Source organism: Mastigoproctus giganteus, chromosome 10 (assembly GCF_048544385.1).
Source record: "Mastigoproctus giganteus isolate SK-2022 chromosome 10, ASM4854438v1, whole genome shotgun sequence".
In the NCBI taxonomy this organism is placed as follows: Eukaryota; Metazoa; Arthropoda; class Arachnida; order Uropygi; family Thelyphonidae; genus Mastigoproctus; species Mastigoproctus giganteus.
Genome location: NC_143584.1, coordinates 218,141,399 through 218,157,440, shown reverse-complemented (window position 1 = coordinate 218,157,440; position 16,042 = coordinate 218,141,399).

Sequence of the window (16,042 nt, the reverse complement as noted above, 5' to 3'; positions counted from 1 at the left end):
CTCCTGATGTCAAATTTCGCTCAGAACGTGTCAGTGAAATTATTGTTGTAGGAATGGAAGCCTTTATTCCACACTCCACTTTAAAATCTGGTCCTTTATCTAAACCTTAATTTTCCAATAAATGTGCTAAGGCTGTTCAGGAGAAGTATTTTGCATATCGTAATTGGCTTGTTTGTTTCCAATTCTTTCAGTTTCGTTTTCTGCCAACACCAAAGCTCGCAACAATTGTAAAGCATTCATTAATCAGTCCAAACTAGATTCTGAACAGGCTAAGAGTAGAAAACTTGCTTCTTGACCTAATGGTAGCCGAGCATTCTGATCACCTGCCAAAGCTATTGGCAGCAACTTTTGCCCATCTCTGCTCCCACGTCTGTCAAAACCAGATGGTTCTATTGTCACTTCAGCCAAGGATAAAGCTGACCTGCTAGCATTCCATTTTTCTTCCAAATCATGTATTAATGATCTTGGGAAAACACCTCCCACCATTCCCAACACGCTCCATTCAATGCCTCCTGTGGTCTTCCATCAAAAGGATGTCAGAAGGATTTTGACGAATCTTGATGCTAAGAAAGCTCCAGGTTCTGATGGTATTTCTCCACTTGTTCTCAAAACCTGTGCTCCTCAACTTACTCCTGTTCTTTGCCGCTTTTTTCACTTTCTTATTCCAAAGGTGTTTTTCCCCTTCTGCTTGGAAATTTGCTCATATATAATCCAGCCAGTTCCTTAAAAGGGTGACAAATCCCTCCCATCCAATATATCTCATTGCACTTACTTCTACTCTTATTTAAAGTAATGGAGAAGTCAATTAACTGCCAACTCTTAAACTATCTGGAAACTTTCCATCTGATCAATGATTGCCAGTATGGATTCCATCAGTGTTGATCCACTGGTGATATTCAGGCTTATGTTACCCATCTATGGACAAATTTAGTGGAAACGTTTGGTGAAACTCAAGCAGTTGCGCTCTTGCATCTCAAAGGTTTTAGATCGTGTTTGGCATAACGGTCTTTTAACCAAGCTTTCATTATGGTTTGCCAACTGTTTTTTGTAAATGGTTATCCAGTTTTCTCTCTGACCGCTCACTAAGGGTGATATGGTAGATGGCTCTCTGTCTTCTAACTTCTCCACCAATGCCGGTGTCCCCCAAGGTTCAGTTCTTTCCCACCACTCTTTCCCTCTTGTATATTAATGACCTTCTTCCACTGACCAGAAATCCTATCCATAGTTCTGCTGATGATAGCACATTGCATTCCACTTTCCAGTTTGAGAAACCTCACCTTGCTCAATCAGCTTAAACTTTTTGAATATCCACTACCAATTCCTTAAATGGTAATCTCCAAGTAATTCTCCAGTGGGACAAAGACAACTTAGTTGATTTCAATCCTTCTAAAACTCAGTCCTGTCTTATATCTTGCAAAAAGGATTCGTCTGCTCCTATGCTTATCTTTGGTGACACTTCGATTTTAAGGTAAAATGATATATCTTTTTCAGGGACTATCCTGACTTCTAATCTCTCTTGGCACAAGCACATTACAAATATTTCTTCCTCAATCTAAACAACGTGGTTTTCTCTTTCGCTATCGGCATTACTTTTCTTCCAAACAGCTGTTCACTCTGTACAAATCACAAATCCACCCTACCGTGGAATATTGTTCCCACATCTGGGGCGGTTTGTTATGTTATTTGGTTTTTAAGAGCATTAGCAACTAAGGCCATATTGCTCCGGGGATATGCAGTGGTCATTCCCTGACCTTTCCGCATCCTCCGTATTTGGTGGTCACGGGCTCGAACCCTGGTCTAATCAAGAAGCGTGTGCTACGCACTGCTGCTCCTGCCCACCTGGCTAAGGAGGCGCCACCATCTGGGGCGGAGCAGCAGATACCTCTCTCGAGCTTCTAGATTCCATTCAGAAGAAGGCAACTAGGTTAATTAATGACTCATCTCTAACAGAGTCTTTTCCCTCTCTGTACCATAGACGTACTGTTTCTGCTGCATGACTTTTCTACAGATACCTCCATGGCCACTGTTCTTCTGAATTGGCTTCTATAATTCCCATTCTCACTTTCAAAAAAGTCGGAACACGTGCTGCCACCAGTCAATGTCCATTTATTGTCCAACTTTAAACTCACAGAACCAACTTTTCATCTTCCTTGTTTATTCATTCAGCTGCCTTTTTCTGGTACAGCCTTCCTTCATACGTATTTCCTGAAAATTACAGTCTACAGAAGTTCAAGTCTGATGTCAACAAATATCTTCTTTTGTCTTCTGAGCATCCAACATAAAAAAAAAAAAAAAATCTAGTTGATTTTAAAATTTTTACCGAAATGATTTTTTTTCTCTATATTGTTCCAATTAATAAGGAAAAGATTGAAATTTCCCATATCAAGTAAGGACAAGTGCAGTCACATATTCTTGTAACTGATAAGAGAATTCACAAGAAGTTATGAAAATTACTGAATAATAAGCACTAAAGGGGAGAGAAATCATTTTCTCTACAGATTTCTTAATGGCTAATGCAGTGGTCTATGTGAGGCTGCATAAATACTTGTACTTTGAGTGATCAGGGTTCAATCCTGTTACTGCTAAATAGCATCAGCAGAGGCATACGATGCAAGAAAGCAAGCTTATGCAGCATCAGCCAAAAAAAAAAAAAACCCTCCCATTTCACCCCTCCATTTTTCCAAATGTCTGTTCAGTTCAGCCTTAAATCTATTTAGGCTACCAACTTCCACAACAAAAGATGGAAGTCTGTTCCACCAATCAACTACCTGCTGGCTAAAGGCAAATTTCCACACATCTATTCTACAACTGTCTTTCCTCAGTTTGAATCTATTCCCCCTCAGGTTCTTAATCTGAGCAAGAATAAGAATCCCATCAGCATTCAGCTTGCTCATCCCATTCAAGGCTTATACACCTCAATCAGATCACCTTGCAGGTGCTGCAATTTGCAGAACTTAAGCCTTTCTTGGTAAGAGCACCCCTTTGTTCCCCTTAACAATCTTGTTGCCCTTCTTTGTACTTGTTCTAGCAATTCTACATCCTTCCTAAAATGAGGCCTCCAGACCTGTACACAGTTCTCTAGGTGTGGCCTGACCATTGCCGTATACAAGGGGATAATCATCTCCTCATCCCTGCTGCTCACAAAATTCCTGTATATCACTGACAAGACACTATTACCTACTCTGGCAGCCCATCTGCACTGCTCAGCAAACTTCATATTTGATTGCACAATTACCCATATGCAGTACTTTGCATTTGTCAATGTTAAACTTCAGTTGCCACTTCTCAGCCCATTTGCCCAACTTATCTAGATCCAGTTGGAGTAGCATACTGTCTTTAATGTCATTAACAACCCTGCCAAACTTTGTATCATCTGCAAACTTGGATATTAAGCCTGATGTAACTTCATCAATATCATTGATAAATATACAAAACAACAATGGGCCGAATGCCGGAGAACTCCACTAATAAGGTTTGTCCACGAAGAGCAGTGTCCATTGATTACCACTCTCTGTTGTCTCCCACTCAACCACCCCTTTATCCATTGTAGCAACTTAACCTTAATGCTATACTTCTCCAATTTGTACAGCAGTCTTCCATCTGCAACAGTATCAAAAGCTTTCCGGAAATCCAAGTATATGATATCAAAATTATTTTTGCCATTCAGTTCCTTTGTGACCACATCATTGTATCCAATCAAATTGGATACAATGATGGATACAAGACCTCCCTTTAACAAACTCATGCTGTTTCTTAACTATTACTGCAGTCTTGTCTAGATGATCCTGCAATGCTTCTTTAACCAGTGATTCCATTATTTTCCCCAGAACACAAGTTAAACTAACAGGTCTATAGTTACCTGTATCACCTTTTGAACCCCCCCTTTGTGAATAGGTGATACATTTGCACACCTCGAGTCCACGGGGACCTCCCAAGTCCAAGGAATCTCTTATAATTACGGCTAAGGATTTGCTTACTTCCTTTGCTGCCTCCTTTAATATAACTAGATAGATCCCTTCCACCCCAAGTGCCTTCCTTATGTTTAACTTCAACAATTTCTCCTCTACTTTGCTCTCAGTTATTACAAAATCACTTAGCTCCCTGTTAGAGTTTGATAAATTGCTGGCACTCCCCTCATTGAATAACTCCTCATGTGTGAATGTAGATGCAAAATACTCATTCAGTTTATCAGCTACCTGAGCATGATCATCAACAGTCAACCCATCTATGTTAAGTGGTCCAATCTGATTTGTCCCTTTCCTTCTAGAATTTACATAAGTGGCACCTCCATAGCCAGGTGGGCAGGAGTAGCAGTGCGCAGCAAACGCTTCTTGATTAGACTGTGGTTCAAGCCCGTGGCTACCAAATATGGAGGATGCGGAAAAGTCAGGTAATGACCACCGCATATCCCCAGATCAATATGGCCTTAGTTGCTAATGCTCCTAAAAATCAAATAACAAACAAACAGTTTACATAAGTAAAGGACACTTTGCTGTTTTTCTTTGCATCCTTTGACAAAGATTTCTCGTAATCTGCCTTAACCTGCCTAACCTCCTTAGTGACTTGATTACAGACTAGCTTATATCTGCCATAGGCTTCTGTGTCACCTGATACTTTATATGCATCCCATATATTTTTCTTCTCTGCCACTCTCGTGGGAGAGAAGTCCCTGAAGGCTTCCCATTTAAAATTGAACATTGGCAACATCATCAGTTTATCCCACTGTACAGAATTTAGAAACTGTCTGAGACCCCTGTAGTCACCTTTACGAAAGCAAAAGCCCTTCCCTTTAGCCTAGATGGTAGTTACATCTTTAAGTAATTCTCACATCAGTACGTTGTGATCACTGTCACTCAGTAGTTACGGAGCTGTTTCTTATATTCTCTCTACCTTGTGAACTCCTCTGACCATGTGGTCATCCCAGAGTATAAATAGAAAATTTATTTTTATCTGAGTGGCATAAATTTTTTCAGCACTACCCAACTTAATTTCCAGTTTTAACAGCTCAGTGGGAACATTTAGAAGTATAGTGCATATTGGCTTAAATTATAAGATAAATGGAGAGGAATTGGAGAGGAAATAGCATCTTAAAGTGAAGATGATCATCATCTATAATCTTTCTTTTTCATCATCTACTTTTAATTTTTTTTTTCTAAGCTAGTTTTGAACACTGTTCTTATGCTTATTTATTTGCAAATGTCTGGTTACATTGTGTTTCTCACCACTTGAAATAGAAAAAAAAAATCCCAAATCCCATCTACCTAGAGTACACAAGCAAATGTGTTACCTTTTTCATATTTTATAATATACAAGGAAAATCTTGCAGATGTCTTCTTAAATGCACACACTTTATTGAAACATGATATATACTGCATTTATATATACTGCTACACAAATTGGAGCAGTGTGACATTGGAGGCAAATTGCTGCTATGGATAAAGGGGTGGTTGAGGGGGAGAAGACAGAGAGTGGTAATCAATGGACACTGCTCATCGTGGACTGATGTTATTAGTGGAGTCCCTCAGGGCTCAGTGTTGGGTCCATTATTGTTTTCTGTATTTATAAATGATATTGATGATGGTATATCGGGCTTAATGTCCAAGTTTGCAGACGATACAAAGGTTGGCAGGGTTGTCAAGGACACTACTGACACTATGCTGCTGCAACAGGATCTGGAAAGGTTGAGCAGATGGGCTGAGAGGTGGCAAATGAAGTTTAACATTGACAAATGTAAAGTACTACACATGGGAAACAGCAACCCCAGAGCAAGGTATCAACTCTGTGGTACTACACTGACAGTGGTAGAGAATGAAAGGGACTTGGGGGTGGTTGGGCAGGCAGATATGAAGTTCTCTGAGCAGTGCAGACGGGCTGCAAGAGTAGCTCATGGAGTATTGTCAATGATATACAGGAATTTTTCCAGCAGGGATAAGGAGGTGATTATTCCATTGTATAAGGCGATGGTCAGGCCACACCTAGAGTACTGTATACAGGTCTGGAGGCCTCATTTCAAGAAGGATGTAGAGCTGCTGGAACGAGTACAGAGAAGGGCAACAAGATTAGTGAATGGAACAAAGGGGTGCTCTTACGAAGAAAGGCTTAGGTTTTGCAAATTACAGTGTCTGGAGACTAGGCACCAGCGAGGTGATCTGATAGAGGTGTATAAAGCCTTGAATGGTTTAAGCATGCTCAATGCTGATGGGATTCTTCCTCTAGCTCAGAAAAATCACCTGAGAGGACATAAATTCAAATTGAGGAAAGACAGATGTAGGATAGACGTGCGGAAATTTGCCTTTAGCCAGCGGGTGGTTGGTTGGTGGAACAGACTTCCATCCCTTGTGGTGGAGGTTGATAGCCTAAATAAGTTTAAGGCTCAGCTGGACAGGTATTTTGAACGAACAGAGGGGTGAAGTGGAAGTGGGTTTTTTTTTGTTTTGTTTTTTTTGGCTGATGCTGCATAAGCTTGCTTTCTTGCATCAAATGCCTCTACTAATGCTAATACTAATTACAATAAAATTTAATTAGGTAAAAAAATATAAAATAAATAAATTTTCTGTTTATGCTCCGGGAAAACCACATGGTTATAGGAGTTCACAAGATCAAAAGAATACAAGAAACAGCACCGTATTAACAGTCATGGGCTTGAACTCAACCACTAAAAGTACATGTACTTATTTGCCCTCGCACAAGACAACTCAGCTACGAATCAATAAATTTGCATTAATCATGAAGAGGAAAACAATTTAAAAGTTGGTATATGTGCTACAGAATTAAAAAAATTTCATTAACTAAATGGAAAGAAATTTAGTACCAAGGTACTTATTCCTTACTGTTTCTTGATAACCCACAACTGTTTTACTTATTTATTCTGCTTCACTACAATAAAAGTATATTTACCTGACTGTACCAGAACTTTAACTTTTCTTTTAAGTGGTGCTCCTACGTTGTTGACTTCACATGTATAAGGACCAGAATCTCCCTCTTGCAGCTGATGGATTGCAACAGTTAATTCATTATGGCTTTTAAAAATGCTCACTCTGTCTGAATTAGGGCTGGGTTTCCTAGGAAGACTCCAACTCAGATCATAGCTGAAAAATACATAGTGCATCCTTGAATATTAGTGAAGTTAATAATCAAGATTATCAGGAGAGTATTTTATCTTGAATCTTGATTATCAGAATAGTTAAAATCAATATTTTTTTTTATTAAAAAAATAAAGATGCAATGATTTTATAACTATACTTGACAGAAACAGGTTTCTAAGTTAGAACGAGGAGACCTAGAAAAACCAATAATATGAACAAGCAACCAGTAGATAAGTGGAAACCTGCAGTGAAAAAAATAAATCTGAACTGTATTTATACATTATATAAATAATTATATAATATCAGTGTAGATAGACCATAGTTTACCCATAAATTTAACTACATATGTAAAGGCATCGTTTAATTTTATCTCATATTGTGGCTGCCTTTACAACGAGATACCAGGTATTGAACTACTTTGAATAAGAGGAGGGTTATTTATTCAAAGTAGTGCAATACTTGGTATCTCATTGCGAAGGCAGCCACAATATGAGATAAAATTAAATGATGCCTTTACACTGCGTATGTAGCTTACAAGTTAGTGCAAATGCATCAGATCTGTTCGTAGCTAACTACTAAATAATTATAAAATTGGCATCATTATGTATATCTCATATTGTGAATACCTTTACGAGTTGTCATGGTATTGCATTACCTTGAATAAGTAATTCTTCACTGTAGGAGAAGACCATTGTTACTTATTCTCAGTGGATGCCACCACCCAGACGGCACTGTTTCGGAGCTGATTGGCTCCTCTTCGGTGGGTGGGCAGGCATCCTAGTGTTGCAATGATGGCAAAGCAGTTGCAAAGTATAATTCCACAATATGAGAGATGCCTGATGGTGTGTAGTAATTTGAATTATGTTGCATTTAGGGCAAAAGCCTCAAGTTGTGTAGTGAGTTAACATGTTAGTGCATTTGCACTAACATATTAACTCACTATGAGAATAAGTTACAAATTAGTGCAAATGCATCAGATCTGTTCTCAGTTAACTACTAAATAGTTATAAAATTGGCATCATTATGTATATCTCATATTGTGAATACCTTCACAACGAGTTGCAATGATATTGCACTACCTCGAATAAGTAACTCTTCACCATAGGAGAAGACTATTGTTACTTATTCTCAGCAGATACCACCACCCAGACAGTACCGTTTCGGAGCTGATTGGCTCCTCTTCGACTGACTCACTACGCAACTTGGTAATAATAATAATTAAAATAATAATAAATAACAATAATAATAATAATAAAATAAAATGATAAGAATAAAATAACACAATAAATAATAAGAATAAAATAATAAGAAGAAAATAAAAAAAATTATAATAATTAATAAATAAGAGAAAGGAAATGGACAACCTAAGAGTTTCCCTTCTCCATTAGGTAATTATCCAGCTGACCTTTGAATTTCCCAAAACCGTCAGCCTCTACCACCCATGTAGGCAACTTATTCCAGTAATTTATATAACTCGCTGGCTAAAATAAAACTTCCTGCAATCCAGTCTAAACATCTCTACCCGTAACTTGAAATTATGGCCCCTTGTTCTAGAATCATTTATAACCATGAAAATTTCGTCCTCATTCATTTTGCTTATGCCTCTCAGAGCCTTAAACACCTCAATCAAGTTTCTTCTAAGGTACCTAGTCTCCAAGCTCTGCAACCCATATATTCGAAATCTCCTCATATGGACGCCCTTTTGCCGATCTCACCAGGCGAGTTACCCATCTCTGGACCCTTTCAAGAAGCACTATGTCTTTCTTTAGGTGCAGTTTCCATACCTGAACACAGTATTCCAAGTGTGGTCTAACAATAGTCTTATATATATATATATTTTTTTTTTTGTAGTTGTTGGTGCATAGGCTTCTGTGGCCATAATGCACCTCCCAAGGTTTTTGCAGTACTTTGATCCAAGCCCGAGGCGGGAATCAAACCCGCGACCTTTGGGTTGCCAGGCAGGCACTTTGCCCACCCGGTCAGCCAAGTCTTATATAATGGGATTATGATGTCCTTAATCTCTACTAGCAATTGTTTGATACATCATCAATACGACACCATGGGCCTTCCTTGCAACCTGTCTACAATGCTCAGAGAACCTAAAGTCTTACCATATCGTAACACCCAAGTCCCTTTCCTCCACTACTGGCTTTAGTTGAACTCCACCAAGTGTATAAGTTATTTTGGGGTTGCTGTTCCCCAGGTGCAATACCTTACACTTTGTGGATTAAAGCATAGCTGCCATTTTTCTGACCATCCCTGACGTCTATCTAGGTCATTCTGGAGAAGCTCTGCTTGGCAGCGATCATTAACTACTCCACCAATCTTTACATTATCTGCAAATTTAGACATCACGCCCTCTATCCCTTCATCAATGTCATTTATGAAAATCAAAAACAACAGTGGTCCTAATACTGATCCTTGGGGAACCCCACTTCCCACATCAACCCAATCTGAGGAATAACCATTTATCACAACCCTCTGCCTCCTGCCCTGAAGCCATTCAGCTATCCATCTAAGGATTTTCCCTATGATTCTAACCTGTTCCAACTTATAAAGTAATCGCTCATGTGGGAGTGAGTCAAATGCTTTGCTGAAATCGAAATAAACAATGTCGAAATTATTCCCAAAGTCCAGCTATTGAGTGACCCTGTCAAAATAGTTAACCAGACTAGTTAAACATGATTTTCCCTTTACAAAACCATGCTGAGTATCCTTCAGAATTCCATTTCTATCTAAATGAACCTGAATTCCAACTTTGTTCATTGTCTCCATGATTTTCCCTACTACTGCAGTTACACTAACCGGCTGTTAATTTCCTACTTCACTCTTAGAACTACCCTTATGTATTGGAGACACATTGGCACTTTTCCAATCCAACGGAATCACTCCTGAGTCCAGTGATGCTTGCATAATTAGCCTCAATGGTTCAATGCACTCACTTGCCACCTCCCTCAAGATTATAGGGTAAATGCTATCAACCCCAGTAGCCTTACTGGCCTGTAGACTCAAAAGTTTTTTCATTAAATAAACGTGTGAAATTTCAACATCATTAATTACATTTTTTTAAACTTCACTCCCAGAATTTCTTATTGATGTGAATGGTTTTCTTCTGTAAATATCGATGCAAAGTAATTGTTGAGTTCATCCGCAACTTCAGCTGGGGTATCTAATACTATCCCTTGTCCATTACATAAGGGTCCAATCTGGTTTGTTCTTCTCTTCTTTGCATTTATATATGTGAAGAATTCCTTATCCCCCTCTTTGCTCTTTTTGCCAGCGATTTCTCATAATCTGCCTTTGCCAGCCTTTTCTGTGGCACTATTACAGATCAATTTGTAGCTGTTATGGGCTTCAGTACTTTTTATTGCTCTGTAACTTTTCCATGCTGTCTTTTTCTGCTCAAGTAATCTGGCAACTTCATTATTCATCCAACTTGGAATCCTCCTTGTGGAGTATTTTTTTAATTGTATATACGCATTGAAGGCTTCTGTGATTAATGTTTTAAAGGTATACTATAGTTCAATTGTACTTGGTCTCTGTGAGATATCTACCCAGTTAATAGAGGCCATGTAGCACCTTAAGCCATCGTAATTTCCTTTCCTGAAGTTATAACCCATTCCTTTGCCTTTAACTACTGCTACCTCTCTCTTCATCATCCACTATAGAACTCCGTGATCACTTCCTGCTGGTTCCTGTACTATCAGCCCTATTATGGTTCATGGGTGATGATGAAGTCTAGAGTATTGTTTTCGCTAGTACCTTCCCTGACATGCTGATACAAATAGCAATCATCTAGTTGATTTAAAAATTTTGTCCCCCAATAATTAACTCATAAGAATGTTGAATATTATCAAGTTACCTATAAAAAATTATTCTATAACCCAAAGTTGAAACCAAGCAACTGTAACCCTATCGGTAACTTCCACAACTTTAACTATTTAACATAATTAGATTATTAAAGAATTTTGCCAAACTCATACCTCAAACCAATGTTCTAACCCTACAGGCCTGAAGACAGGAAACATTGGTTCCAAAACATAGCCTGAATTGTTTAAATGTTTGGCACTGAGGTGTTTCAACTGTTCAAATTGTAGCATTTCAATAATAAATTACTTAAATCTACCATGTGATACAATAATGTGGTCTCAATTAATTAATTATATCACAATGATGAACACAATCAAGTAAATCCCCTCTTTAAATTTATTAGAATAAAGAAGTCTATATTCTTGAATTTTCAAGAAATTCATAAATTTCAGAGATCTACTTGTTATTGAATGAAATTAGTTTTAAGAAAACAGCATAAATATATGTGACGGGGGGGAGATGGAGTGCCTAGAAACCACTGCCTGAGAAGATGGCTATAGTTCTAACCTAAGATACAAGGGGCATTCAATAAATTATTTACTTACTTGTGAAGGAAATGAGATAGAGGCAAAAATCTTTTTTTTATTTTTTAATGTAACTTCCCTCAACTTCAATACACTTGTTCCATTTTGTTGGCAATGAAGAAATACCAGACAAATAAAATTCTTGTCCTGTCCATCAAAAAACACAAAAACATTAGACTTGAGTTCATTATTAGCAAATTCCACATACATTTTTCTTGAGGTGTCGAAACACGAAATAGTCACTGGGGGTCCAGATCAATTGTAAGGAGGATGGATAAGTTCTGTAAAGTCACAGTCTCTCAAAGCAGCAGCAACAGCATATGACCTGTGCACTGGTGCATTGTCCTGAAAAAGTAGCACACCTCTGGAAAGTTTTCATGCCATTTTTCCTTTATGACATCCCTTAGGTTGTACAGTAGGGATGCATCATCATCATCATCAGCCATTTTCAATCCACTGCAGGATGAAGGCCTCTCCAGCAACTTTCCAGTTCCTTCTGTTTTGAGCACTGGCCATCCATTTACTACCCAAAAACTCATGAATTTCATCTATCCATCTCCGCCTTTGTCTTCCAGGTTTTCTTCTAGCTCCTCTTGGGTACCATTCTGTTATTTTCTTAGTCCATCTGTCATCATGTCTTCGAGCTATCTGTCCTGCCCAAGACCATTTTAGTTCTTTAGTTTTGATAAGAATGTCCTTTACTTGAGTTTGCTGCCTAATCCATGTGTTTCTCTTCTTATCTAACAGTCTGATTCCCAGTATAATTCGTTCCATTCTTCACTGTGTAGTTCTCAGCTTCTCTTCCATTCTTTTGTTGAGTGCCCAAGTTTCACTTCCATAAGTCATGGTGGGGAGTATACATTGATTCATTATTTTACGTTTCAGACAAACTGGGATATTGCTCTTCAGTATGTGACTATATTTCCTGAATGCTATCCATCCAAAATTTATTCTTCTCTTGACTTCCAGCCATTTATCATTATTACAGCTAATAACTTGTCCCAGATAAGTACATGACTCCACATTTTCAATTACTGCTCCTTCAATCATTATTTCCCTTTCCGTGGCATACTTGTTCATCATTACTTTTGTTTTAGCCATATTCATCTTTAGTCCAAAATCCTTACTAATTGTGCATAACTGATTAAGATTTTCCTCTAATTCTTTGGGATCGTGGCTTATGACCACAATGTCATCTGCAAATCGTAAATGGTTTAGGTACTCTCCATTCATATTGACTCCTTTCTGCGACCAGTCTAATCTTCTGAAAGCTTTCTCAAGGGCAGCAGTAAACAGCTTCGGAGATATTGTGTCTCCTTGTCGAACTCCTTTCTCGATTTTAAATTTCCTACTGTCTTTGTCTAGTCTAATAAATGAGGTAGCACTCTCATATATTTTCTTCAAAATCATAATATATGGGGTATCTATGGCTTGTCTTTCCAGTGCCTGAAAACATTGCCTTATGCTGTATGGAGTCAAATGCCTTTTCATAATCCACAAATGCCAGGCATAATGGTGTTTTATATTCATTTGCTTTCTCCATTAGCTGTGATATTACGTGAAGGTGATCCATAGTTGAGAATCCTGTCCTAAAGCCAGCTTGCTCTTTCGGTTGATTCTCATCAAGTATTCTAATCTGTTAGTAATGACCCTTGTGAACAACTTGTAGATATGAGATAACAAGCTAATTGGTCTATAATTTCCAATTTCTGATTTATCTCCTTTCTTATGCAGCAAAACTATGATTGCATTATTCCACTGCTTAGGCATCACACCTTTTCTAATGCACTTTGTGAAGAGCCCTGCCAGTTTTTGTGTTATGTCTCTTCCTCCCAATTTTAACAACTCTACAGTAACTTCATCTTCCCCCCGGGGCTTTCCGATTCTTCATTTTCTTCAATGCATGTTCTACCTCATCAGGAAGAATATCGGGTATGTCGTATGTGTTGCTACTTTGCAATCCATCTTCCCCACTGCTGGTATCATTCCCTCGCTCCTTGTATAATTCTCTATAGCAGTCTTCTGCTATTTGAATCATGCCTTCTCTGCTGTTTATAAGTACGCCATCGCTATTCTTCAGTTTCAGTATCATTTGTCTTTCTGTATTACTGTTCATGGCTGCTGATTTAAATCCTTTGTTTTCCCTTAATGCTTGTTCTATTTTTCTTGTGTTAAATCTTCTTATGTCCTCTCTGAGTCTCTTTCTAATGGCTTTGCATAACTCAGTACACTCAATTTTCTCCCTATCAGTGTTTTTCTTGCTCTTCATTTGTCGTCTTCGGTTCATCATGACAAGTGTTTCTTGACTAATTTTTTCTTCTTTGGATTTCTTTTTCCCTATAGGTTTCTTGGGCTTTATCACTTTCAGAAAGTTGTAATATTCCTCGTCGATATCTTGGTCCTGAGCAGTCTGCAGAAGCTCAAATTTATTCTTAAGTTCCAGTACATACTGCTTTTTCTCCTCCTCTGTTATCTCAAAGACCTTTGTATTATTTACTCGAGTCAGTTTTTTCCTTTCCTTTCCTACATCTATATCAAGTGTACATCTTACCATTCTGTGATCACTTCCAACATTTACCTTATTCAGGACGGTAACATCATTCACAATATATCTTCTGTTAGTGAGGATGAAGTCGATTTCATTAGTTGTTAATCCATTTGGACTCTTCCATGTCCACTTTCTGTTCACCTTTTTCTTGAAAAAAGTGTTCATTACTGACAGTCCTTGAGATTCTGCAAATTCCACAAGTCTTTCACCTCTTTTATTTCTTTCACCAATTCCAAAATTTCCTATAGTTCTTCTTTCTGCGCTGTTTTGCCTTTTTCCAACCTTAGCATTGAAGTCCCCCATAATAATAGTGTAGTGGGTTTTCTGCTCATCTAGAAGACTCAATTTCGGTGTACATTTCTTCAACCTCTTCATCATCATGACTCGATGTTGGTGCATAAATCATTATAATCTTTAGTTGTACCTCTTAGAAATCTTGAGTATTAGTCTTGACACCCTTGGTGATGTACTTTTGAATTCAAAAATGTTGTTTTTAAAATCTTTATGGACCAGAAACCCAACTCCACCTTCACTCCTTTCACTGTTTCCATTGGTGTACAGCAGATTTCCACTTGATAAACTTATAAGTGATTCATTTCTTCTTCTTGTTTCAGCCAAACCGATGATATTCCAATTCACATTTTCTAATTCCTTTTCCAGCTCTAATATCCTGTCTTCACCGATGAGTGATCTTACGTTATAACAGGCCAAGTTCAGTTTCCGTGCATGGCAGCCTGGTCATACCCAGAGATTCTTAGCACCCGCTGCTTCCACTCTGATCCTCTCGCTGCTGTAAGAGGGAGAGTGAAAGCTGCTGGGGACTGAGGGCCATTTGTATTGTTGTGCTGTCATATGCTGGAGGGTTTGGTCTTTTCCTCTTCACGCTGACCAGGCGTCTTGAAGAGAACCACTCTACACGTTCGTTGCCACCTAAGTGACGTAACAGGGCTTACCATCGAGAAGGTGTGCATGAGTGGATTTTAGTGAGGCAGGCCAACCGGACTTCTCCTAAATCTTCTGTAATAGAGAGATATTGGATCCATCAGTATTTTAGGCTGAGTGTCTGATAACACACAGGATACCTGTTCCCCTCTAAGCCCTCCATCGCTGTCTGCTTGTGTTCCAAGTAGTTAATGAACAAAATTTCCTCAAAATCCCAAAAAAATAGTGGCCATAACTTGCCAGTTGAAGGTTGTGTCCAAATTTTTTTGGGTCGGGGAGAACTCTTGTGCTTCCATTGCATTGATTCTTGCTTGGTCTCAGGACTCCAGTGATGAACCCATGTTTCACCACCTATAACAATTCTTGAGATGACAGTTTCAGGATCTTTCCATAAAGCTCTAAATTCTCCTCACAACACCGTACTCTGAATTGCTTCTGCACAGGAGTCAGAAATCTGAGGACCACGTTGCATTGACCCTAGTCTTCCCCAAATGTTCGTGGAGGATGGTTATAACTGTTCCCTCAGATATGTTATATTCCTTAGAGATTTGGGACACCTTTAAACGTCTGTCATTCGGCACAAGGGTTTCCACAGCTTGGCACATTTCTGGAGTCGTCACTGTTACAGGCTTTCTGGATGTGTATCATCTTCGATGGACTCTCCACTGCACTTGAATTGTTTTGACCAGAATTTCACCTGATACTCTGAAAGTGAACTGTTGCTATACACAGCCACCATCCTTTCATGAATGGCCTTTGGCCCATTTCCTTCTTTGGTGAGAAACTTGATGACTGAACGATGCTCCAATTTCAGCAAATCCATAATTTGATACTGGTGTCTTCCTTTTTTCTTTACAGCAGCACAACCTAAAAACATAGTAGGATCAAAATTAGCATGATTCAAGTTGAGATATGTAGAAACATGATAAATCATGAATCAATGAAATATAACTATGGAAAGTACCTTAGATAGATAATTTATTGAACACCCCTTGTACAACCTCTTAATGCATTTCTCTACAGACTTTTCAAAATTTATGTAAGAATAGTAATTTGTATTACATTAACTTTCA